Source organism: Prionailurus bengalensis, chromosome A2 (genome assembly GCF_016509475.1).
Source record: "Prionailurus bengalensis isolate Pbe53 chromosome A2, Fcat_Pben_1.1_paternal_pri, whole genome shotgun sequence".
Classification (NCBI taxonomy): domain Eukaryota; kingdom Metazoa; phylum Chordata; class Mammalia; order Carnivora; family Felidae; genus Prionailurus; species Prionailurus bengalensis.
Window position 1 is genome coordinate 125560301 of NC_057348.1, and position 23953 is coordinate 125584253.

Consider the following 23953-nt stretch of genomic DNA (forward strand, 5'->3'; position numbering starts at 1 on the left):
ACTGACCATCCACACAAGGGGTTGGGATGGGCATCTCTTCCTCAAACAACTCCCAGAACCTTCTTTTCTGGGAGCCAAACACCTGACTAGAGTTCCATGGAAATGCTTTGAATGTCACCTAACCCATGGTACAACTCTCCTCTTGGCTTTGTCGGTGAAGCCAAGATGGCTCTGACATCTTCAGCACAGCACTGATCCCTTGTGCTTGGCAGTGGAAAATCTGACAAATAATTCAGTATTCAATAATTCTCAGCTACAGGGACTCTATCAATATTTTTCAGCTTTAAAGTCTGATATCTTTCAGCCAGAAACTCACATGGCAACTGTTTCTACTGCCACCCTTCTTGGAGGTGGCTCTCAACGTTCTTGGTGCATGTATTATCCACATTAGGTGCAAAAGTCCCACAGGCTTCCTTTCCCAGGTACCAGGGCCATCAACAACTCGGTGAAAGGTAATGAGAACAGGTAGGCTGCTTAAATGAAGCATGGGAAGGAAATGGTAAGACTGTATCCAATTTTTAGGACATAGAGAACAGATTTGCCAAATGACATGGTAGAAAGAAGCCTACCTACTAGTTAACTGAGGGTCTCAGAGGCTCCTCTGACCTTCAACCTATCGAGGGAAGAATTCAAGACAGGACTCTGACAGCACCATCCATTCATTCAACACATACTTAGTTAGAGAATGACTATTTTTACATTGTTAGCATTCACATCCTACCTGTCTATCTTTCAACAGATAATTTTAAGAACTCTGTGTGCAAAGGGCTGGTGAGTTGATTGTTTTCCATACCTGGGTTTTTAGATCTTGAAAGAATTCAATACAATTTGGGGAATAAAGAGAACATCTAGCCAACAAATAGACTGTACTTCCAAAGAGGGTTTGTGAATTAATTGTTTGGAGCTCAGGATGTACTTTCTAGAGGAAATCTCAGGCTGCTACTGATAATAATAATAATAGATACTAGAAATAGTAATACAGTGTTTATTATGTGCCTGGCCCTTTACTAAGCACTTAGTATTCATTTTTTTCACTCAACCCCTGCAATACTGCTATGACTTCTATGATGGTCATCTCTATTTTCCAGAGGAAGAAACTGAGGCTTAAAGAGATAGGGTAACTTATTTCAGGTCCCACATTTGGTAAATGGCAGAACTTAGACTCCAACCCAGACCTGTCTGTCCAGAGCCATGCCAGCAAAAGGCTGTGCAACTCCAAAGCTGTGTTGACATATGGCAGAAAATTGCACAGTGATAACTGCAGCATCCATCACAAGGAAATAATAGCATCTAATAAGCAGGCTTATATTCTATATTGAACACTAAGGATTTAAGAAAAGAAGACATGCTTTAAGAATTTGGTTTTCTACCAAAGATGTCTTAACACATGGTTTACATTTCCCAATTCCTGATTCCTACCACCCTATGCAACCTTCATTCTGGTACCTCATGGTTTATCTCGGGAACCTTGAGAACAAGCCAGATGCAAGCAGACTGACCAAAGGAGCAGAGGTTAGCTCTGTTCTCCACACTCACAGCCAGATTCATGCAGCCAAAATGGGAGGAAAGGACATCATCTCTGTCTGCACAACCTAAGCTAACCAGGGATATTAATCAATTAATGGATTCAAATTAATTGGTAATCAAATTGATCAATCCACATTCTTCAAGGAAGAACACTCCAACAGAAAAATAAGCAGGGAACATGAAAGAGTAATCCACAGAAAAATATAAACAGGGCTATAAACATATAAAAAGACTGCTAAATTCTCTAGGAATCACTGAGATACCAATAACAATAAAATACACTGGGCCATTACATTTACAACATTTGGATTGGTCTTGTTTTGTTTTTTAAAGATGACAGTATTTCTGAGGATCCATGGGGAAAGGCACTCCCATTTTCTGTGGGTGAACAGCAGTACAGCTTTTCTGTACAGCAACTGGAAAAGCACACCAAACACCCCTACAAAGTGCATGCCCTTTGCTTAGCAACTTCATTTCAAGGACTTTGTCTTAAGGAACTAAATAGGGAGGTACCATAAGTTTAGCTACAAGTAGTGTGTCCTGTATGACCCCATTTTTTTGTTTAAAAAAACACACACACGCGGGGTGCCTAGGTGACTCGGTTGGGTGCCCAACTTCAGCTCAGGTTATGATCTCATGGTTCGTGGGTTCAAGCCCCACATGAGGCTCTGTGGTGACAGCTCAGAGCCTGGAGCCTGCTTCAGATTCTGTGTCTCCCTTTCTCTCTTCCCCTTCCCCACTCACACTGTCTGTCTGTCTCTCTCTCAAAAATAAATAAACATTAAAAAAAAAATTAAACACACATACACACACACACATATCTTTAAGACAAAATCTAGGAGAATCTAAACTAAAAAATAAATTGTAGTTACCACTAGATTACAGAACAAGGACTAATTTTATATTTTCTATTTTTTTGCTCAATGAATATGTACTAATGCTGTAATTTTTTAAGTTGCATATATAAAATCTGTACGTGTCTCTATATATATTTGTGTGTGTGTGTATATATATATATATATATATATATATTTAGGTTACATGTGTGTGTTTGTGTGTGTATATATATATATATATATATACATATATATTTTAGGCTATATATCTGTGTGTGTATATATACGTATATATATATATACATATATATATATAGCCTAAAATATACATATATACATGATTCAAGCCAATGAACCCATTCCAGATTATTTGCAGGGTAGGGGGTGGGTACCCTTTGTCTTGAGTAGTGGTCTCCAAAGTAGATTATGTGCATGCCAGGATGTGCAGAAGAAGATCCATTGAGATGTGGGGAGAAAATATTAGAGCTTCTATTTATATTTATTTTTCATCAAAAAATAAGAAAGATGTTTAGTGTTAGCAACATTTAATAAAGTAGCTGACACTGGCACCTCGCTGGATCCCCTGGTGAGCCAGGCGCAGGTCACATGAGACCTGATGGTTCCCAAAGGAGGAGGGGTTCCCAGGACAGAGGCTTCACCTTCTTTCTTGCTTGCTTTCAGTGTCTCATGCTGTGCCGCACTTGACATGTGCCCAGTTACATCAATTTATGACTCTGGTGTTCAGATGTAACTAAACCGGCCCTCAGGAAATAGACAAGTGGCTTTAAAAGAGTCCTGCCAAGAAATGGCAGATTGCAGATGATAATGATAATATTGCAAGCCCAGCAAACAGCAAGCGAAAGCTCACTGTGACACTTCTGCTCCCCGTGACAGCAAGTCCTCAGCCACATGATTAGATAAAAGTAATGACAATCTAATCAGATCTGACAAGAAGTGAGCCAGAAAGAGCCAGAAAGTATGGAGTTAGAGGTGATGTTTTAACAATACCAAGGATCAGTAAGACAGAAACCGGGTTCCAGCTTTAAAGAAATTATATTGTTGAGTGAGAAAGCAAAGTGCAGAACAGGGAGTAATAATCATCAACCACCATAAAAGGGGAGGGAAATACTGTCTGTACTGGCTTGTACGTGCACTTAAAAACAACAGTGGAAGGACAAACCAGACATGAACAGTAGTGGTAACTTGCTTAGAAAAGCAAGACCTGAGGGGACTGACAAGTAGGCAAGGAGACATTTCAGGCTTTTACTTACAGCTTTTGAAGTTTGCACTGTATGGATGTATTACCTTCTCAAAAAAAAGTAAAAGTAATGTTTTAATTACTTTTTTTCTTAGGCCGTTTCTGAACATTTCCGAACCATATTCTATAAAAGTCTTCTACTCTTGGAGTCTGACCTACTGGTTTATCAGATCCAATTTTTTTTTCAACGTTTATTTTTATTTTTGGGACAGAGAGAGACAGAGCATGAACGGGCGAGGGGCAGAGAGAGAGGGAGACACAGAATCAGAAACAGGCTCCAGGCTCCGAGCCATCAGCCCAGAGCCCGACGCGGGGCTCGAACTCACGGACCGCGAGATCGTGACCTGGCTGAAGTCGGACGCTTAACCGACTGCGCCACCCAGGCGCCCCTATCAGATCCAATTTTAAACCTGTGAGTGGTTCAGCTGGTGAGGCGTCTGACTTCAGCTCAGGTCATGGTCAGTGAAGAGCCCACTTCAGATCCTCTGTCCCCTTCTCTCTCTGCCCCTCTCCTGCCCATTCTCTCCCCCGCCTTCTCTCTCAAAAATAAAGAAACAATAAAAAAATTTAGATAAATAAAAGCTGTGAGAGCTATTAAATATGCCTTATTCCGAACACTTGTCTATCTATCTCCACAAATCTATTCCTCAGAACATTTCTGAATGTGGCAATGGAAAGAAAGAGAGGCAGAGAGGAAGGAGCCCATTCCAACCCTCCTGGGAATATCTGACTGACCGAATACACAAGCCTCAACCATCCACTTGGACAACATTTTTAACACTGTCCTAGGAAGTTATTTAAAAAATATATATATATATATGGAAATATATATATATGGAAATTAAATATATATATTTAAATATATATATTTATATATAAATATATATATAATATATATAATATAATATAATATATAATATATATATAATATATATACACAGCACCTACTGTATATATATATATATATATACTGTATATATATACAGTATATATATACAGTATATATACAGTGTATATATACAGCACCTACTGTATATATATACAGCACCTACTGTATATATATATAATATATAATATAATATATAATAATATAATATATGTAATATAAATATATAATATATATATTATATATATATATAAATATATATATAAATATATAAATATATTAAATATATATAAATATAAACTAAAAGTCTTACCAAATTCCCAGGCAACTTCTGGTTTCAGGTCCAGCATGTAAGGAGCTTGAAAATCTTGTCATCACTTGCCAAAGTAGGATCTAACCTCCACAAAGTGGCCCCTCACCTCCAAAGGATTTCCCAGGGTCCTCAGGAAATTCTGAAGAGGTCAACAAGTCCAGAACTAATGGAACTTGTGTCCAGTATTCTAAAAGTTACAAATCAAAACTCAAAAGAGAACCTCAGTACATCATCCTCTTTGTCCTTCTAAAGTGAATACTATGACTCTATTCATTTTGAATGTACACCCAAATCTCTTTCCCATATCTATTTTGCCATTTTTATTGTGTCTCACGGTATTCTTTAAAAGGTATATCTAAATTCCTTTTCAAACAGAATGTTTTTACAAGGCCCTCCTTTTCTCGTGGATTCCAAAGCAGTCCCCAGAAGGAAGAAAATCCCCCAGGTTGACATGTTAAGAGCTGAGGAATGTGCTCAACATCATTAGTCACTAGGGAAATGCAAATAAAAACCACAATGAGATACCACTTCATACCCACTAGGATGGTCATAATCAAATATATGGATAGTAGGGGTGCCTGGGTGGCTCAGTCAGCTAAGCGTCTGACTTCAGCTCAGGTCATGATCTCACAGTTCATGGGTTCAAGCCCCACATCAGGCTCTGTGCTGAGAGCTTGGAGCCTGTTGCCTGCTTCAGATTCTGTGTCTCCTTCTCTCTCTGCCCCTCCCTCACTTGTGCTCTGTCTCTATCAAAAATAAATAAATGTAAAAAATAAAAAATAAATAAATATATGGACAGTAATACATGTTGGTGAGGATGTGGAAAAATTGAAACCTTGTACATTACAGGTAGGAATGCAAAATGGTGCCGCCACTGTGGAAAACAGTCTGGCAGTTCCTCAAAAAGCTAAACATCATATCACTATATGACTCTGCAATTCTACTCCTAGGTATATATCCAAAAGAATTAAAAACAGGTATTCAAACAAAAGCTTGTACTTAGAAGTTCATTCAGCAATACTCACAATCACCAAAAAGCAGAAATAACCCAAACGTCCATCAACTGATGATGTAGTATATACCAAGTGTGGTATGGCCATGCAATGGAATATTATTCAGGCATGAAAAGGAATGATGTACTGACACATGCTACATGCTACAGAGTTCATGGATGAACTCTGAAAACTTAAACAAGACACATATGTGATTCCATGTATATGAAATAGAATTGGTAAATCTATAAAGATAGATCAGTGGCCACAGGGGCTGGGTACATGAGTGAAGGGGAAGTGATTTGCTTAATGGGTATGGGGTTTCTCTTTGAGGTGATAAAGAAGTTTTGGAAACTATCTAGCAGTATGGTTGTACAACATTGGAAATATACTAAATGCCACGGAACTGTATACTTTAAGATGATTAATTTTATATTACATGAATTTTATTTTGATTAAAGAAAAAACCTAGGAGAGGGAGGTGCCTGGGTGGCTCTGTCAGCTAAGCATCTGACTCTTGGTTTTGGTTCAGGTCATGATCTCATGGTTTGTGGGATCAAGCCCCGTATCAGGCTCTGCATTAACAGCATGGAGAGTGCCTGGGATTTTCCCCCTCTCCTCTCTCTCTGCCTCTCTCTTCACCCTCTCTCTCTCTTTCTCTCAAAATAAATAAATAAACATTAAAAATTAAAAAAAAAAAACCTAAGGGCTGGTTATCCCCATCCTATGGTTTGTGGTCTCCTCATTTCTTCTCCGTGTAGATCTTGGGTAAATGACAAATCAAACTGCAAAACCCATGGACTTGAGTCCATGGGTTTGTTCCCACATCAGTTCTCACTCGTGCCCAGGAGTAAGCCCAGTCCATTACTCTGCCATATCTGAACTTTATCCTCTTCCTGTTCTGGTCCTTCACAGACACTGCTGATACTTCTGCTAGGTAACAGTGATTTACATTGAGCACCTCCTACTTCCAGAGTCACTAAGCTAAGCATTTAGCATGCATTACCTCATGTAATGTTCCCAACAATGCCATAAAGTGAGATTATCACTGTCTCCATTTTACACTTGATGGAACAGAGAAGGACTTTCCCAAGACACCTGGGCAGTGGCAAAACTGGGCTGGGAAGGTGGATGGCAACGATTCCAAAGCCATGACACAAATCTATTCTCTGAGATGTTAATGGCGTTCCCTGCAAAATAAAGTGGGAATTCATATTAGTTTAAAAAAGACTCTGATAAAAATCCTGCAAGAAAGGAACTTTGGATTTCTTTTTCCCAGTGTTCTCCAAAATTAGTTAAACACGGAACACTCTCTCCCTCTCTCTTTCCCCTCTGGCCCCTCCTGCATCTCTTCGTCTCTTTCAGAGAACTTCCCTTAACATCTCAGGGGACACTCATGTTTCTGGGACCACAGGGTGGAAAGTGCTGCGTCAACAGGGTGAACTGTCGGGCCAGAGAGGCCTCTCCAGCTAAGCAGTTTCAAAGGGACTAGTCATAACACTAAAACGGAAAGGTGGACTTTAGAGACCACTGAGCTGGGTGTAGGGACCCTGGCAACAGGGTCTGGCCCTACAGGAGATAGGACTCAACTGCAAACCCGACAAGGGAAAGTGAGGACATACAGCCAAAGGTGTTCGTGGGTGGTGAGTGGATGGAAAATTCCTAAGAGGAAAGGGGCGCTCTGGCTAAACTCACCTACCAGGGTGATCAGACACCATCTGCAGGACAATGGAAGATAAAGAACCAGATCAGCTATCGAGGGTGAGACTCTGGCTAAACCACCTTCGCAGGATTCTTGCTAAAACTGGATAATGCAAGATGGACACAGAAGCCCAAAAGCCAAGTCCTAGCTGGGAAGAGGGCCCAAAGGAGCCTGGCTGAAGTTTGGTCAAGGAGAGGCTCTGCCAACAAACCACCAGCTGACCCCCTGCGTCAGACTCTGAAGAAGTACCAGAGGGACCTGCAGGAAAACAGAGCAGGAAGTTAGGAGGCGGCAGGACGAATCGAGGAAGATGGCAGAGCCAGGGCTTCCAGCCGGGATTCTCAGCCCTGAAGCACATCGCAATCCCTGCAGAACTGAAAAACAAAAGCAAAGAACCCATCTCCGCCCTCGGAGGCTCTGAGTAGAGCTAGAGCTCACACATGCACACACTTGTCCGTCTTCCCAGGTGAGTCTGGTGTGCCACAGCCGGGTGGGACCACGCCGGGCCGGGCTGGGCATCTCCCTCACACGGCTCCCAGTCACGGCCAGAGAGGTTCCCCCAAGAAGACACGCCAACGGGCTTCAGGTTTCTTGAAGAAAGGCTGTCCTTGGCAGCTCTAACCTCAAGAAGCTGAGACTGACAAGGCCAGGATGAGGGAGAGAGGCAGGAAGCGGTATCCTCCCCATCTTCACTGGAGCCAGGGCCATTAGGCAGAAATGGCTTCCTCTCCCCCGGAATCCCCACGCTTGCCATCGAAAGCCAGAAACAGGATGAGTGATTACAGTTCCTGACAATCAATCCATTTCATAGGATCTCCCTCTCAGTTATTTCCTAAATAAATGGATTTTTGGAGGGAAGGATTTATTGCCAATCAACCCTGTCAGCTCTCTATATCATCAACATGTATTTTCTTTTACAAAGTATTTGTTGTATTCTGGTCTTTTTATTTTTGTTTGTTTGTTTGTTTTGGAATGTGGCCTGAGATAGACGCATCCTGGAGAATTTAAGAAATTCCATTTTATTTTGTTGTTTTCCTTCAGGCTTTCCGGGTGCCCATTTCCCTGGCCTCTCAGCCTTTATGTTAATGGTTTTCAAAGCACGGCCCCAGGACCACCACCACCAGCACCTGCACCAGCAACAGCAGGGAGCATGTTAGAAATGCAAAGTCTTGGACTTCAACACCACCCCCCCCCCCCATCTACTAAATCAGAAACAGAAACGCTGAGGGTGGAGACACAACCTGTTATCTTAACAAGCCTTCAGGTCACACTCAGCTGCACAGTCAGACTGCTTTCAATTCTTTTGCTTGAGACCCTAAAAGTCCACACTTTGCGGAAATAGTCTATGTCTTTAAGCACCTCCCTTAGATTTCTAGGCTTTTTGTTTTTTTGTTTGTTTTATTTTGAGAAAGAGAGAGCATGAGCAGGGGAGGGATGGAGAGAGGGAGAGAGAGAGAGAATCCCAAGCAGGCCCCTCACCGTCAGTACAGAGCCTGATGCGGGGTTCAAACTCACCAACTGTGAGATCACGACCTGAGCCAAAATCAGAAGTCGGACGCTTAACCGACTGGGCCACCCAGGCGCCCCTTTTTTAAAAATTTGTGTTGTCAAACTCTTCTTTGGTAGTCATTGCTCTGAGCAGGCCCCGATGTTCTTTCTTAGTCATGGGTTGTCTGTGGAAAGGACACTGGGAGCAGGGGTCACTATGCAGTGCCTGATCGCCTGGGCCACAGGATGAAATATAGGGAATTAAACGAGCAAAATCCAGAACCAGTGATCAAAGGAAAGAGAAACGTGGGCTTCCCCGGCACCAGCCCCCAGTGGGGAGGGAAGCCACAGGACTGAGATCCCACAGCAGAGTGCGAGGAAGGGCTGACCCCGGCCCACACAGTCCTGGTTGATGCCCCTGCCCCCTGCCTTCCTTTCTCAAACTTACTGGCCAATTTGCATGAAGTCCCAGCTCATTAGGCACTGGGGATTGGAAGTCTAGTATTAGGCAATGTCTCCCCTCCAGGGTTTCAACTTCCTTCCAACACCAGAGAAACAAGGTACAAGAATCCAGAACTGCAGGCTAGAATTCTTTTTAATGAGAATTTGCAGTCTCCTGAGCAAGGGAGAAGGGCCCAAGGGAGCTTGCCCTGCTGAAAAGGGCTAGCCGCCTCCCTACAGCCAACTGGACAGCCTTGAAGGACACCCGGAATCTCTCTGATTTGGGGGCACACCCCAAAATTCCTCATCTCAGAACCGCTGTCTCTACTGAGGCAATGTGGTTCCAGAAAACATTTATTTATTTATTTATTTATTTATTTTTCCAGAAAACATTTTTTAAGTTAATCCCTCCTTTGGAGTCATCAAACCAGAGAGGGACCTGGCATCAGTTTAGCTCCTACTGTATACCAGATTCCATGCCAAGCACACTACACACATTGTCTCCTTTATTCCTCATCAGCCTGTGGGGCAGACACTATTACCACCCCCACTCCATCGTAGAGATGAGGAAACTGAGGTCCAGGGAGTGTGTGACAGTTGCTCTAGATCATAAGACTAATGAGGGGCAGGTCAGAGGCAAACCCAGGTATGAGCACTTCCCCTGCACCGCCTCCTACCTTTAACCCATCCGCTCATGCTTGCCTTTGAAAACTTAGAAACAGATTCCCTAAAAACAAAGCCGGATTCCTTAAACACAGGAGTAGAAAAGGGGCAGAAAAGGGCCAGATATTATTTTGAGTGAGATAGGGTCTTTGTAGCGAACAAGACTGGTGAAGTCCAGTGGTCCTGGAGGGCTAGGGTGAAAGTACATTCATAGCCTGTAAAGCAAGAAGTCTCCCCTGCAGAAGGGGACTTTTCCTACCTACTCCCCTCCTGGCCCCAGAGACCTGAACAACAAACACTGCTAACAGAGGTCACTTGCCCCCATCACACAACATAAGCCACCTGACCCTCCTTCTGGGAAAAGGCCCTTTCTGTCCAGCAGGGCTAGAGACCAGGCAATCTGAGTCCCACCCCTCCCACCACCCCAACTTCGGGGTTCATAGCCCGAGCGGATGGCCTCCCACGGCAAGGAAAGCCCAGAAAGATCTTAAAACCATCCCCAGAGGGGCAGTGAAGGCTAAGGGGCACACACTATTTAAGGACTAGAACACAATCTATCTTTGGCAGATTTTGTTCCACTTTTGGGGATGGTAGTTACGGAGTGCCCTGAGTATGTAATTTTTAACTGATGTAAATTCAGCTTTCCCTGCCTCATTCCCGGAGACACATAATACAATGAATGTTAGGGGTGTGGAAGTGTGTGCATTATGATTAGATTCACAAACCTAGTGCTTGAACGGACGCCGGGAGACCAGCCCCCCAGGAGGGCAAGACAAATCTTAACCAGAAGCTTTGGGTTTCAGTCTCAGGCTTTTGTTACGGGATAGATTTCTCTGGGTCCACCGTGCTATTGGCATCATTGGACCCCTTCCTTCATTTGCTCCTTAGTGGATTCTAATCAGGACTGAAAGGCAAAGGCCAGGAGCCTGTTCTAGGACATCTGTGGAAGGGAAAGTTGGGTGGATCTGGTGGCGACAGACTCAAATGTCATGGTGGAGACGAGGCTGCCAGGCCACTACCACAGCACCAGAAGAGATCTGGGAGGGGCACAGATGAGGCCTCCTGGGTACTTGCTGGAGTTGTACATGTTGCCCTGGGTGCGGTTATACAAGCATCAAGTGTCACTTCACGAAAGTTCATTAAGCTGTATATTTATGTTTCATGCTGTGGAATGTTTGTTGCATTTCATCATTTTTTTTTTTGAAGCATGGCTTTTAAAAAACAGGCATCCTGAGCATTTCCAGTTTAATCCCAATATTGCCTCCAAGGCCTCCTGAAAGAGATGGCGTGCATGAGTCAGGAAATGTCTGTGAAAGGGCAATGTCATTCTCTAAGCAGCAAGGGAGGAATCTGATTTCATTCTGTGGGGGGTGGCGGACAGGAGATTTTCCCCTTCTGGAGTGCAGGAACCCTTGCCTCCGCGCCCAGAGGGATGCAGAGCAGCAGACAGCCTGGAGGAGGGGCCTGAGGGCGCCCCACTGGGAGTGGGAGCGAGTGTTGGCATGGGCTGAGAGAAGCCGAGCAGCCATGCTGGCAACCGCTGAAAGAAGGAGCCGCCAGGGGCCTCCACAGGAGCCCGCCTCCCTGATCTCTGCTACCATCGCAGCAGATTACGTGAGGTAAAATGTGTTTTTATAAAGCCACTCCCAACTTTTCATTAGCTTGCTTTTTTCTTAACGAGAAAACTGATCAGGAGAAACCACAAGAGAGCCCCAGCTGGATTTGAGCTCTTTGCAGGGTGGCCAAATGTGGCTGAACTCAGACCAAATAAAGATGTTTACTGACAGCCTAATAAACAAATGGACCCCTTTGGATGTAACCTTGATGAATGGAGCATCCAGGTGTTTTCAATAATGGCAATAAGCACTACAACTCAAAGTATTTCTGATTCAAGTATAATGCATTATTAGGCCATTAGAGGCTGAGCACGGAGGACCATTTGGACACGGCCCTATCAATAATGCTGCTTCCCAGCCTGCATTTAGGCCCAGGGAATTAGTCATCCTGATATTCTATTTAATAAAAACCTCAAGAAGAAGCATCAAAAATCACATTACATTTTAACAGGGTTACAGCAGCCCAGGAGAACCACAAGTTTAATTTTCATAAGAGCATTCATTCCTCAATTATGTCAGACATGAAAATGTAAATGGCAAATTTAATGCTCACAATATCCCTCAAAGCACATTGGCAGGTAAAGGCACATTATGTTGAGTAGATGCTGGCTGCATATCAAGCAGCCCCCAGAGTGAGACTTGGGGGTGCAGAGAGGAGGAGGGATTCAGGCTACTTAGCTGGAAGAGCTCCAGCGCCTTGGGTAGGGGGAGGGGAGGAAACACTTGTGCGTCCCAGAGACACAGGCTCCCTGGCGCCCGCTCATGGCATTTCTAACGGGTGCCAAAAGCCCATTTTGTTCAATTTGTTCTGCAGTCAAAAGATGCCAATGAAGGCATTCCAGGGTCTAAAAGTGAACAGGACTTCCAAGGGATTACCAGGAATTGTACGGAGTATGTGAGATGGGAATGTGTATTTTAAACAAAATTCCAGATTAGAAACTACTCCTCCTTCAGAGGACTAGACCATTTTCTGGTCAAGAATGTGATAGAATGAGGAGAGTATAATTTCTATTTTGTTAACTTTTTAAAAGTTTATTTATTTATTTTGAGAGAGAGAGAGAGAGAGAGAAAGAGAGAGCACAAGGGAGGGGCAGAGAAGGAGGGAGGGAGAGAGAATCCCAAGCAGTCTCCACACTGTCAGCACAGAGCCTGATGCGGACCTTGAACTCACAAACCATGAGTTCATGACCTGAATCAAAATCAAGAGTCGGACTCTTAACCAACTGAGCCACCCAGGCACCTCTTATTTCTATTTTTAATGGGAGCCACTGAAATCAACCACCAAAGAATTCCACTGCCTTTTTTTCCATAAAGAAAATGGCTTCTGCAAGATGTTCATGATATATTGGTAGATTTAAAAAATGGAATAATCTGTAGCAAGAAAATACCAGATATTAATTGGGTAGGTATACATATAGGAAATCATCTGAAAGATTATATACCAAACTAAGGGTATCTATTGAGTGTGCATTACTTTTGTAAGCAAAAATAATAATGATAAAGCTTTTTTTCGAGATAGAAACCCTGTTAGAGAATGTCCATTCATGGGTACAGCCATCTCTCCAACGACAGTTATACCATTCCTTCTGACTTTCTCTGTGTCTGTAATTAAACCAGAATCATAAGACATGGGAGAAGAAAGGAGGCTCAGATACACTCTGGTCTTACCCCTCCCTTCACTCTGGAGGAAACTAAGACCCAGAGAGATTCATTCATTCAGCAAGGATTTGCCAGAGTCCAAATGTGCCAGGCAGGACTCGAAGTTCTGTGTTTCCCTCCACAGCTTGATCCAAACCTCACTCTGAAGATCTTGGAGCAGATACATCACTGATAACTGGGTTCTATGGAACCTAATCTATGACAGCAAATTTTGCCATTCTTTCCTTTTGGTGAATTTTTTTGGAAGTTCACCTTTAAAAGATCTACTCAAATGTTTTTTATTTCAAACAAGGTCATGAGTCATTGTTTTAAATATTCTTTGCTCTTTTCACTTGAGAAAGCATTTATAAAGATTTTTTCAGAGGGAAATGTTCAAACCATATTATTTTATATGTGAAAGATCCTATAGGGAAAACATAAGAAGCCACAAACATTGAGTTGATGTCAAGGAACTTTAAATGGCCCAGGTAAGAAGAGATGAGGGTCCACATCAGGGCTATAACTGAAAGGTCAGATGGGAGGGAACAAATGAGATACTTAGGAGGTAAAACCTTTAGAATGTACCAACTGAGTGGATGTGGGGATGAGAAGAAGAAGAACCAAGGATGCATGTGGGAAGACATGGCTTTAGAAGCTAGGGAATGTCGATGTCTCCAAGTACCTAGGAAAGACAAGAGAGACATTTGGTAGGATGGGGTAGGGAATTAATTTATCTTTCGGCAGGTGGAGTTTGAGGAGCTTTTGGGACATTCAAGGAAAGATTTTGATGGACATGGAGTCTAGAGCTCCAGAGAAAATTCTGTTGGAAGACAGAGAGTTGGAATACAACTTCACCATATGACAGTGGTTAAAACTGTGACAGGGAATGAGGTTTTTGGCCCAGGCAGAACGTGAACGAAAAGGGAAAGTGGTTCCTATTGTCTGCTAAGCAACAAAAATGCTAAAGCCTTAGGCAGAACAAGAACTGATGAAGGCAACAGGGAAAGAACAGAGAAGTAGTAAAACACCAGGACAGCGGCCAGATCACAAATGCACAGGGCAGAAGGCCACACAGATCACAAGAAGCTAGGAATCAAAGATGGGGGATTTGCTAGCACTACTGAGTCAGCATGACCCTTTGGGCTTTCTCGAGTAAGTTAGACTATGACAACACTCACAAAATCATAACAAAATTTTATTGATGCCTGATTTCTGGCTGGACCCCAGGGAAGCTGAGGCAAGATATGTAAAGCCCAAGCTCCCAGACATTTCGAACAAGGCTTAAATTTTTTTTGAAGTGTTTCATAAGAAAACACTCTTCTCCCATGACAACATTTCATGGGTCCTCAGCTCCTCCCCAACACTTAACAACCCACACCCTATGAAGGGGTAGGGAAAACCTTGTCGGGAGAAATGGAAGACATCTGCCAGCCACAAGCAAGACTTCACCTTGCCTGTCTGCCTTCTCTCTGTCAGCACTGAGCGTCTGTCACATGCTGAGCAGCTTGACTCTTGGGTCCCTTCTCTGTGCCCAGCAGCAAAAGAACAGAGGAAGTTGAAATCACATAGATCCTACATGTCCGCTGCGGAGAGAGTAAAATATGAATATTCTAAGACCACGTTGTCTCCATACGGTGGAGCAAAAGACAACATAGGCAGGATGGGGCAAGAATCTTACTCACGCCAGTAAATCAGTGGGGACACTAATGAGAGGTTTGACTCTGGGTTCTTGTCACATAATCGGGATCTACAAGCACTTCCTCCTTCCTCCTGGAGCCATTATTACCTTCCCTATGTGACTACTGAAGAGCATGGTGAGGGAAGAGAGGGGTGAAGAACCAGGAAATGACGCATTATAACAGCTGAGTTCAACAATGGCAAACCCCTGGTATTGGGCTGGGAAGGTAACCTCCTTCCCTCTGGCTTCGTGTTCCACCTGAGAGATATGACTGACTCTCCTGGCCACTCCTTCCCCCTGCAGAAGAGAAGTGATCTATCAGATTGTCTGACTGAAAGCAAATGCTTATCCGAGGATGCACCTGTGTCCCCAAGAGCCTTTAGAAATCCCCACCAACAGAAGGCATCTCTGCTTTTCTGGGTTCCCTGCAGAAACGTGTGGACAAACAGATTGTCCTGGGTGGCAATTGCTGTGAAGCAGCTGGAAGGGCTCCACTTTGCACAAAATAAATAAATCTACAATGTAATGTTAAATAAATCTACGATGTAATGTAAGTCGTGACATGCACCGAGAATACCTTCCACTGGCAAATACGCTGATGTGTCTGGGACACTGATTTTGCCCAGAAGAGTCTGACAAAAACAACAAACACACATTAACTGAATGAGAATTGGAACGACAAAGGAGAGAAAGAAAGTATGTGTTCAGGCCTCCTCTGTGCTAAGCCCTGCCTTTTATATACACTATAACCATCCAATCTGCACAATAATTCCACTAGACAAGGAAACAGCATCAGAGAGCCCGGGCAACTTGCCTGAGATCACACATGGAAAGAGCAGAGCCGGCATTTGAAGGCCTCAGGTCTGTCTAATTCCAAAGCTCCTGGTCTTTTCATTCATACGTACTGACAGGTGGCAAGCAATTTGTTTTGCTCATTTTCTCTTTGCTTGCAGTTTCAGCCCCACACCAGAGCAGAAAGCCCACTGTCTGGGAATAACAGAAGTGTTGGAGTTCGTACCTGGGGTTCAGAAAATTCCTAGGATCTGGTAAGGGACATACCCGCTGTTGCGAGGGAGGTGGCAGGAATATACATGATAGTACACCTGCACACTATAGTACACCCACACATTGCAGTATACTCACACATGGTTGTACACATGCACGCTGCAGTGCCTCTGCACTCTGTACTACCACTGCATGCTGCAATATATTTGCGCTCTAAAGTTTACCTCAAGGTTGTAGTAGGCTGTAGTCTGTCCTCATAAATGTTAGTTCCCTTTCTCAGTTTGAGAAAATGATAGGAACCAATCGCAGTGACAGGGACCGCATCTTGACAACAGTAAAGAGAGGACACCAGCAATTTAAAACTGTTCAGAAGAACTAAAGCCAGGCTTTTCTCAAGGAGGCTCATATCCTGGTGAGAATCAGTTCGTCATCTACTAATCAGGAAAAATCTGTAGAACCCAGACCTCATGGGAAGTGCCATGCATAGTAGACCACCTTCTAGGATGATCCCCAGTGATGCCTGTCTCCTGGTGCTCATACAATTGGGTAATTCTCACCCCTCAAGGGTAGACTAAATTTGGTACTTGCTTATAACAAGTAGAATCCAGCAAAAGTAAAATAACTTCATTTCTGAGATTTGGTTATAAAAGACCGTACCTTCCTTCTTGCTGGCTCGCTCGACCATTCTCCACCCTCCACCACTCACTTAGGTAAAGTCAGCTGCCATGTTGTGCTGCCCTATGGAGAGGCCCCTGTGGGAGAAATTGAGGGTGACTGCCAGCCAAGGTAGAGATGCCCTAGTTGCAACCTCATGAGAGACTCTGAGCCCAAAGACCCAGGTAAGCCATGCCCAAATTCCTGACTCACAGACACTGTGGCATGACAAATGTGTGTTACTTTAAGCTAAGTTTTGGAGTAATTTGTCACACAGCAATAGATAGCTAAAGCACCAAGTGAACTAGACTCTGCACAATTTTTCATTTGAATAAACATAGTCCAGAAACCACAAATAATTAAAATCGATCCCAAGCTTCACTGGAATTTTGTAAAGAAAGTCAAAGCAAATACAACTTTAAAACCACTACCACACCGAAAACCTTCTTTGGCCATTTCAGCACGCCAGTTATCGCTCACGTCCAGTGGCTACCCCACAGCCCCTCTCTCTTTATGCCTCAATCTGAATTGTTTACTGAAAACTCACCACCAGATTTGGGCCCTCATGGCCCTTCTCTTGACTTCCACTCTCCCTTTCCTTCAATGTCTATTTCTTCTTTTCTTTTGCAAGTATATCTGGACCATGGCAGACCCAAATCACCAGTAACCATCCCTCAGTTTTGCCTCTTCTGGCCCCAAAGCAACCAGTGAGCCGAGCAAGTGAATACAGCATTTGCCTTAGTCAATGGGGTGGTGGAAAGACAGGGAACACACACTTGGGTGAATATTTGCCCCTGTCACACCTGGTGATGGGCTTGAGCTGTTCCATGAACAAGCACAAACCCCATGGCACGTGGACTTCAGCTTTAAAAAAAAAAAAAAAAAAAGAGTATCAGGTCCTTAGAGAAGTAGCAGCTGCCAGGGGATGACTTGGGTGCTGACCACCATTTCTAAAAACTTAGGCCTTCTGGAATGAAATTTTCCTCTAAGACAATTTTACAGTTTCTCTTTCCATTTGTGATTACATTGGGAAGGGTAGATTACAGATATTTTTCAGCTAGAGATGTCTTACATACTCATGAATTAGGTAAGGGTTTTATCCTACAGCCAAATTATTAAAAATAAGAATGACTTAAAAATAAAAAGTAAAATAATAATAATAATAATAATAATAATAATAAAGAAGAAGAAGATCTCCGGAAGAATGCCAAGTTCCACCAAGACTGAATTTCTCAAGGTCCTGCAACCTAGTCAGTGTCTGGTTGAAAATTTGCTACAGCCTCATCTGGAGTGTTCAGATAACTCTGAGTATACCCTGATAGGCTGTGCAGAGTCATTATCTCCCCTAAGTAGATCCAGTTCCAAGAGCAGGAAATTAAATAGCTTATTTTAGCCAAGAAGACTGCCGTAAATTAGCTAACTCCATTACCTTCATTGCAGTGCTCCTCTTGCCCTAAAGGACAGCCCTGGGGCTGCACAGGAAGCTCTCAACCACTGAGAGCGGGCGTGGCTCCGGCTGCATGAAGGCTGAGCCTCAGAGTGTCTGTGCAGAGAGAAAAAGTGCCATTCGATGCCCCAAATGCCACCACCTTGGGTTCAAACAAGAGTGTCTCAGGTTATTTTCAACAGGACAGTGAGCTCTGGGAGGACAAGGATGGCATCCTTTATCTCTGAATATATTGTAAGGTGCTCTGTGTTTAGGTAAGCCAAAATGTTTTACTCTCTAAAATGGGAGTGTGTCTCCCTCTCTCTCTGCTTCTTACCGCACTCACTCACTCTCTCTCTCTCTCAAAAATAAATAAACATTGAAAAAAAAAAAAAAACAGGGCACCTGGATGGCTCAGTCGGTTAAGTGTCCGACTTCAGCTGAGTTCACAATCTCACAGTTCATGGGTTCAAGCCCTACTGAGCTGTCAGCACAGAGCCTGAAGCCTGTTTCAGATTCTGTGTCTCCTCTCTCTCTGTTCCTTCCCCCACTCACGCTCTGTCTCTGTCTCTCTCTCTCTCTCTCTCTCTCTTTCAAAAATAAACATTTAAAAATTTAAATAAATAAATAAAATGGGAGTAATATGCGCATATGCTCAGAGCTGTAGAGAACATTACAAATTGTGTACATTGAGCTTCTAACAATTTATAGATACAGATATATATCTATAGATATAGACTGGCATATAGTAGCTACTCAATATTAGTGAAAGGGGAAGAGAGTATCACAGAAGAGATAATGGAAAGAAAATTAACCATAAAAACATATATTTATTATTGTGTATGCTATTTGTCAGACACCATTTTCAATGGACAGAGAGCATCAAAATATATAACAGAGAAAGAGCATTTTTATAATCTACAAATTTAATATAGTGAAAATAACTAGTATGTATAGCTAACTGTTAACCATTTGTTATCATGACCATTTCATGGTGAGAAAACTGAATATTTCAGAGATTAAGTAATTTGCTGAAGCTATCCACAAGTATATAATAAGGTTTTTAGAATGACAATAGTATCTTTGGAGTACATCATATTTACCAGACGCTTTGCATACATTAGCTCTTTTAATGTTTTCAGCAACCTCATCATTAATTTTTTTGAGAGAGAGAGAGAGCAAGCAGGGCAAGAGCAGAGGAAAGGAGAGAGAGAATCTCAAGCAGGCTCCATGCTCAGCACAGAATCTAATGTGAGGTTCAATCCCACAACTGCTAGATCATGACCTAAGCCGAAGTCAAGAGTCAGACGCCTGACCAAACAAACCACCCAGACACCTCAACAACCTCATCATTAAGCTAGAGGCTATTACCCCACTTAACAGAGGAGGAAACAGAAGCCCAGAGAAGTGTCAATGACCATTAAGTGGCAGAGCCCATGTGCTTCCTCTGGACGATATCCTTGATAAATATATATACAAAATCCTCAACAAAATTCTGAATTGAACTGCACATTAAAAGGATCATACACTCTGATCATGTGGGATTCATCCCCGGGATGCAAAGTTGCTTCAAACATATGCAAATCAAAAATACCACACACCACATTAATAGAATAACAGATGAAAGTCCTATGATCCTCTCAGTTGATGCAAAGAAAGCATTTGACAAAATATGACACCATTTCATGACAAAAGCTCTCAATAAAATGGGTACAGAATGAATATACCTCAACATAATCAAGGCCATATATGACAAACTCCAAGCTAGCATCATATTCAGTAGAAAAGCTGAGAGCTTTTCCTCCAAAATTAAGAACAAGACAAGAATACCCACTTCCCAGTCTTACTCAACATAAAAAAAAAAAAAAAAAGCCGGGGAGAGCCTGGGTGGCTCAGTCAGTTGAGTGCCCAACTCTTGATTTCAGGTCAGGTCATGGTCCCAGCATCATAGTATCAGGTCCTGCATCAAGCTCTGGGCTGAGCATGGAGCCTGCTTAAGAGTCTCTTCCTATCTCTCTCTCTCAAATAAAAAAGAAGGAGGAGGAGGAGGAAATAGTCTACCTGAACTGACATTTAACAATAGGTCTAACGGGGGATAAATGTGCACTATGAAGAAAGGTGCCATGGGTGGAAAAAACAAACAGAACTAAAAGGGTCAAAAGTCACAAGGGCAGGTGTTCTGAGGATACCTATTTGCAGCTGAACTTCTTCTTCCCCTTAGGCCACCCTGAACAGTAGCTGTTCATGAACAGTAGCATGAAGTCAGTCCCTTATCAGGGATAGAAGATTCTCCTTAACAACATACGAAGCCAACTACAGTAAGAAGAAACAATTCCAGGTGATAGATACAACAAAGGAATGAAGGCAGAAAAGGGGATAAGCAGACCAATCTCTTTTCAAGTCTGTGAATCAAAAAACAAACATTTTTACAGTTCTTGCCCCCCACAATTAAATCTGTGTGTGTGTGTGTGTGTGTGTGTGTGTGTGTGTGCGTGTGTAACAATTCTGAGGAATAGAATAACACTTGTTAGAGGTAAGACAAAGAAAGGTTATCTTTCTCAGATGATAGAAGGCTTGCAATAAGAAATATTGTGCACACCGGCACAATTATAGCACATTTTTGAAATAATTTAATGTTAATATTGAATTGTACATAGTTTGCCAGAGGAATCTATCACTTGGGCTAGATGTGAACTTTTCTGCAAGCTGGTATGTATTGCTTAATACAGTTCAGCCTGTTCCCTCCTGATGGGACAGTGTATTGTCCCCATGAAGGAGTCCTGACAACAGGGTTCCGACCAGAAGCTGAAGTAAAGACTGATCAAGGATCTAGAATTCAGAGACAAATACCAATCAGTAAGATGCTTTGGGTGACTACTGTCTCCTAGTTGTATAAATTACATGATAAGTAACCAAAGGCATGACGGGTCCGTGAGTTCAGAGCAAAGTTCTGAAGGGCATAGCAGAAGCAATTCAGTTTGAGAGGGGTCCGAACGGCAGCGGAGGGAGAGTAAGAACACTAGCAATTACTGAGCCCCTGCCATACACTTGACACCATGTGCTGGTTTTCATGCCATGCTTTTCCTGCCCACCAAGCACTTACTTCAATTTGTGGTTTCTCCAAACTGTTGCATCTTTGGCCTTCCCAAGAATAATCATCTCAAGGAAATTGAGGTAACACAATGGCAATTAAATAGCCATGAGGAAATGAGTTCCTGTCATCATGGGACAAAGACCCCAAAGACACTGGTTTGGTTGCTGGAAAATATGCAGCTCAATTCAAGCCTAATGTGAGAAAAAGCAGTATCAGAATGCTGGAAAAGTCAAGTTCTTTCCACAGTGGATGCTGCTGTAGTTGGCATGCCAACTATTAACTCCAATTCAGTAAAAAGAGATAAGGAAGGGACAGTCAGTGCAAACCCATAAATCTCTCTGCCATTCAACCTTTTATCTAAATATATATAAAAAAAGAATCTAGACAGGAAGTATGTAACCCTAAAGCAGTACCCTGATACATTTATTAGTTATAACTGGGTTTTCCAAAGATGCAGCATAAGTTAATTGAGAGCTTCAAGGGAGGCCTTAAACTACTGGCCTCTTCTACCCATTTAAAATTTAGAAAATCACAATGTTCCTGATGAGAATCAAGACAGCTGTATTGTCTGCAGAAACCAGGAACCCCTGGACACGAAATGTCTACCTGTAGACCCCAATAGCTGATCCCTGCTCAGGTACCATTTTGTAAATGGTGAGTTAAATAAATACGACTAGTATGTGCAAAGGCACTAAATGTGCAATTCTCATTATTCAGTGACCAAATAAGACCTGAAAGCATGAGCCTGGACTTATAGCTTGTCTGCCAGTTCAGATCTCTCCTCTAAAGAGTTTCTTTTAATTTGATTAAGAAATTTCAAATAAACACTACACAACTATATACACATGTCTATCTATATTTCTATCTTTTTATCTACGTTATTGAAGGTTAACTTATGCATAAACACCTACATTTACAAATTCAAATACTATACAAGTCTGACATTATGCTTCTGGAATTATCTACCAGTCCTTCTCACTAGGGAATTTTACCAGGTATGATTAGGCTAAACTAATTCTCAACCAATGCCTCTTAGAGGACCTTGGGCAATATCTGGAGACATTTTTTTGAAGTTTATTTATTTAGGGGCATCTAGGTGGCTCAGTCAGTTGAGAGTCCAGTCCGACTTTGGCTCAGGTCATGATCTCGCAGTTCATGAGTTCAAGCCCTACATTGGGCTCTGTGCTGACAGCTCAGAACCTGGAGTCTGCTTTGGATTGTGTCTCCCTCTCTCTCTTCCCCTCCCCTGCTCACACTCTCTCTCTTTCTTAAAAGTAAATAAACATTTTAAAATGTTTAAATTTGTTATTTATTTTGAGAGAGAGTGTGTGAGCAGGGGAAGGGAGGCTGACAGAGAGGGAGAGAGAATCCCAAGCAGAGACAGAATCCCTGCTTGGGATTCTGTCTCTGCCCCTCCCCATCCCCCCTCTCTGTCTCTCTCAAAAATAAATAAACATTAAAAAAATAATTTAAAAAATATATATATATACAGTTTTCTTGGAAAACACCACATTTAATTAATTATGTGTAAATATATATAGTAAGTAAAGTGTCTTTAAACAGAAACACACATAAAACAAGATTATGGATTGATCAGTTGATGAAAATGTTGTGCGTAGAGGCATGCAGGAGTCCCATCCTGTATTTCCTCTAGGAGCAATGATTCCATATTTGCTAATTCAGTATTTGTGGCAACTTAACAGGACATAACTGCTGCAGATAATGAGAGAATCGACTGCATCTTAGGAAGGGACCTCTCAGAATCAACATCACATGGAAGTATAAATTCCTGATGTTGTGTACCTTCCTGAGGGCACATTTGAAAGGCTTCCGGAGCACCCGGTGGGAGGTTTACTACAGAGAAAGAGAGGCAGACCCGAAGAAAGAACAAGAGGGAGGAAAAGACAAACTCCGCCTACTTACCCATAAGGCTATGGTTCTGCCAAAGCTCCAATGACTCAGCAGCTCCTGGAGTGAAAACCCAGTGAAATTAAAGTGATTTGCCAAAGACCAGCTAGCTCGGTGATCATGGCGCTAGTACTTGGAGTCTGGTTCTGTCTTTTCTGCACTTACCCCAGGGAGTTACAAAGATATCCTCATGGCCATGCATGGAGCCATCAACACAACATATACTCATGCGTGTGGGCACACCAGCCATGTCAGGACTGCCCATCAATCAGCAGCTAGCCACCAGGGGACTAGCTAGTCTAGGGCCTAAGACCCTTACAGACTCACTCAACAAAGAATGACATTTCTCAATCTCAGAGAACACACCCAAAAGTATACACCTGGCAATATTGACATCAACAAAAATGATAACAGCAATATTTATTGAGCACTTCCTCTGTGACAAGCATTGCATTCAGTGCTTAACTTGTTACAAATTGTAGAGCTTAGCGTACATCAAAGTCAAGCCAACTGGAGCAGCATTTTGAAGAAATGGCTTCTATGGACACAGAAGTTTCTTTCACGTTGATGTAAATTTAGGCAGTTGTCATTTCTGAAAATCTCACCTTAGAGATGTGTGTCCTGACAGTAGGTAATCACTGAGAACTTAGCAACGGTCGTACTACATTATATTTGTTTATGGAAAATTATTTCTGAAGCCCCAGTGTGAGAAAGTGAGCAGCCTGGGTGCTAAGCACACCCAGCAGAACAGGATATCTGCCTGCAGGAATCAGAGCTGGCAGAGGACAGGAGTCAGGAACTGAAATAACAGGAAAGGAAGAGATATGA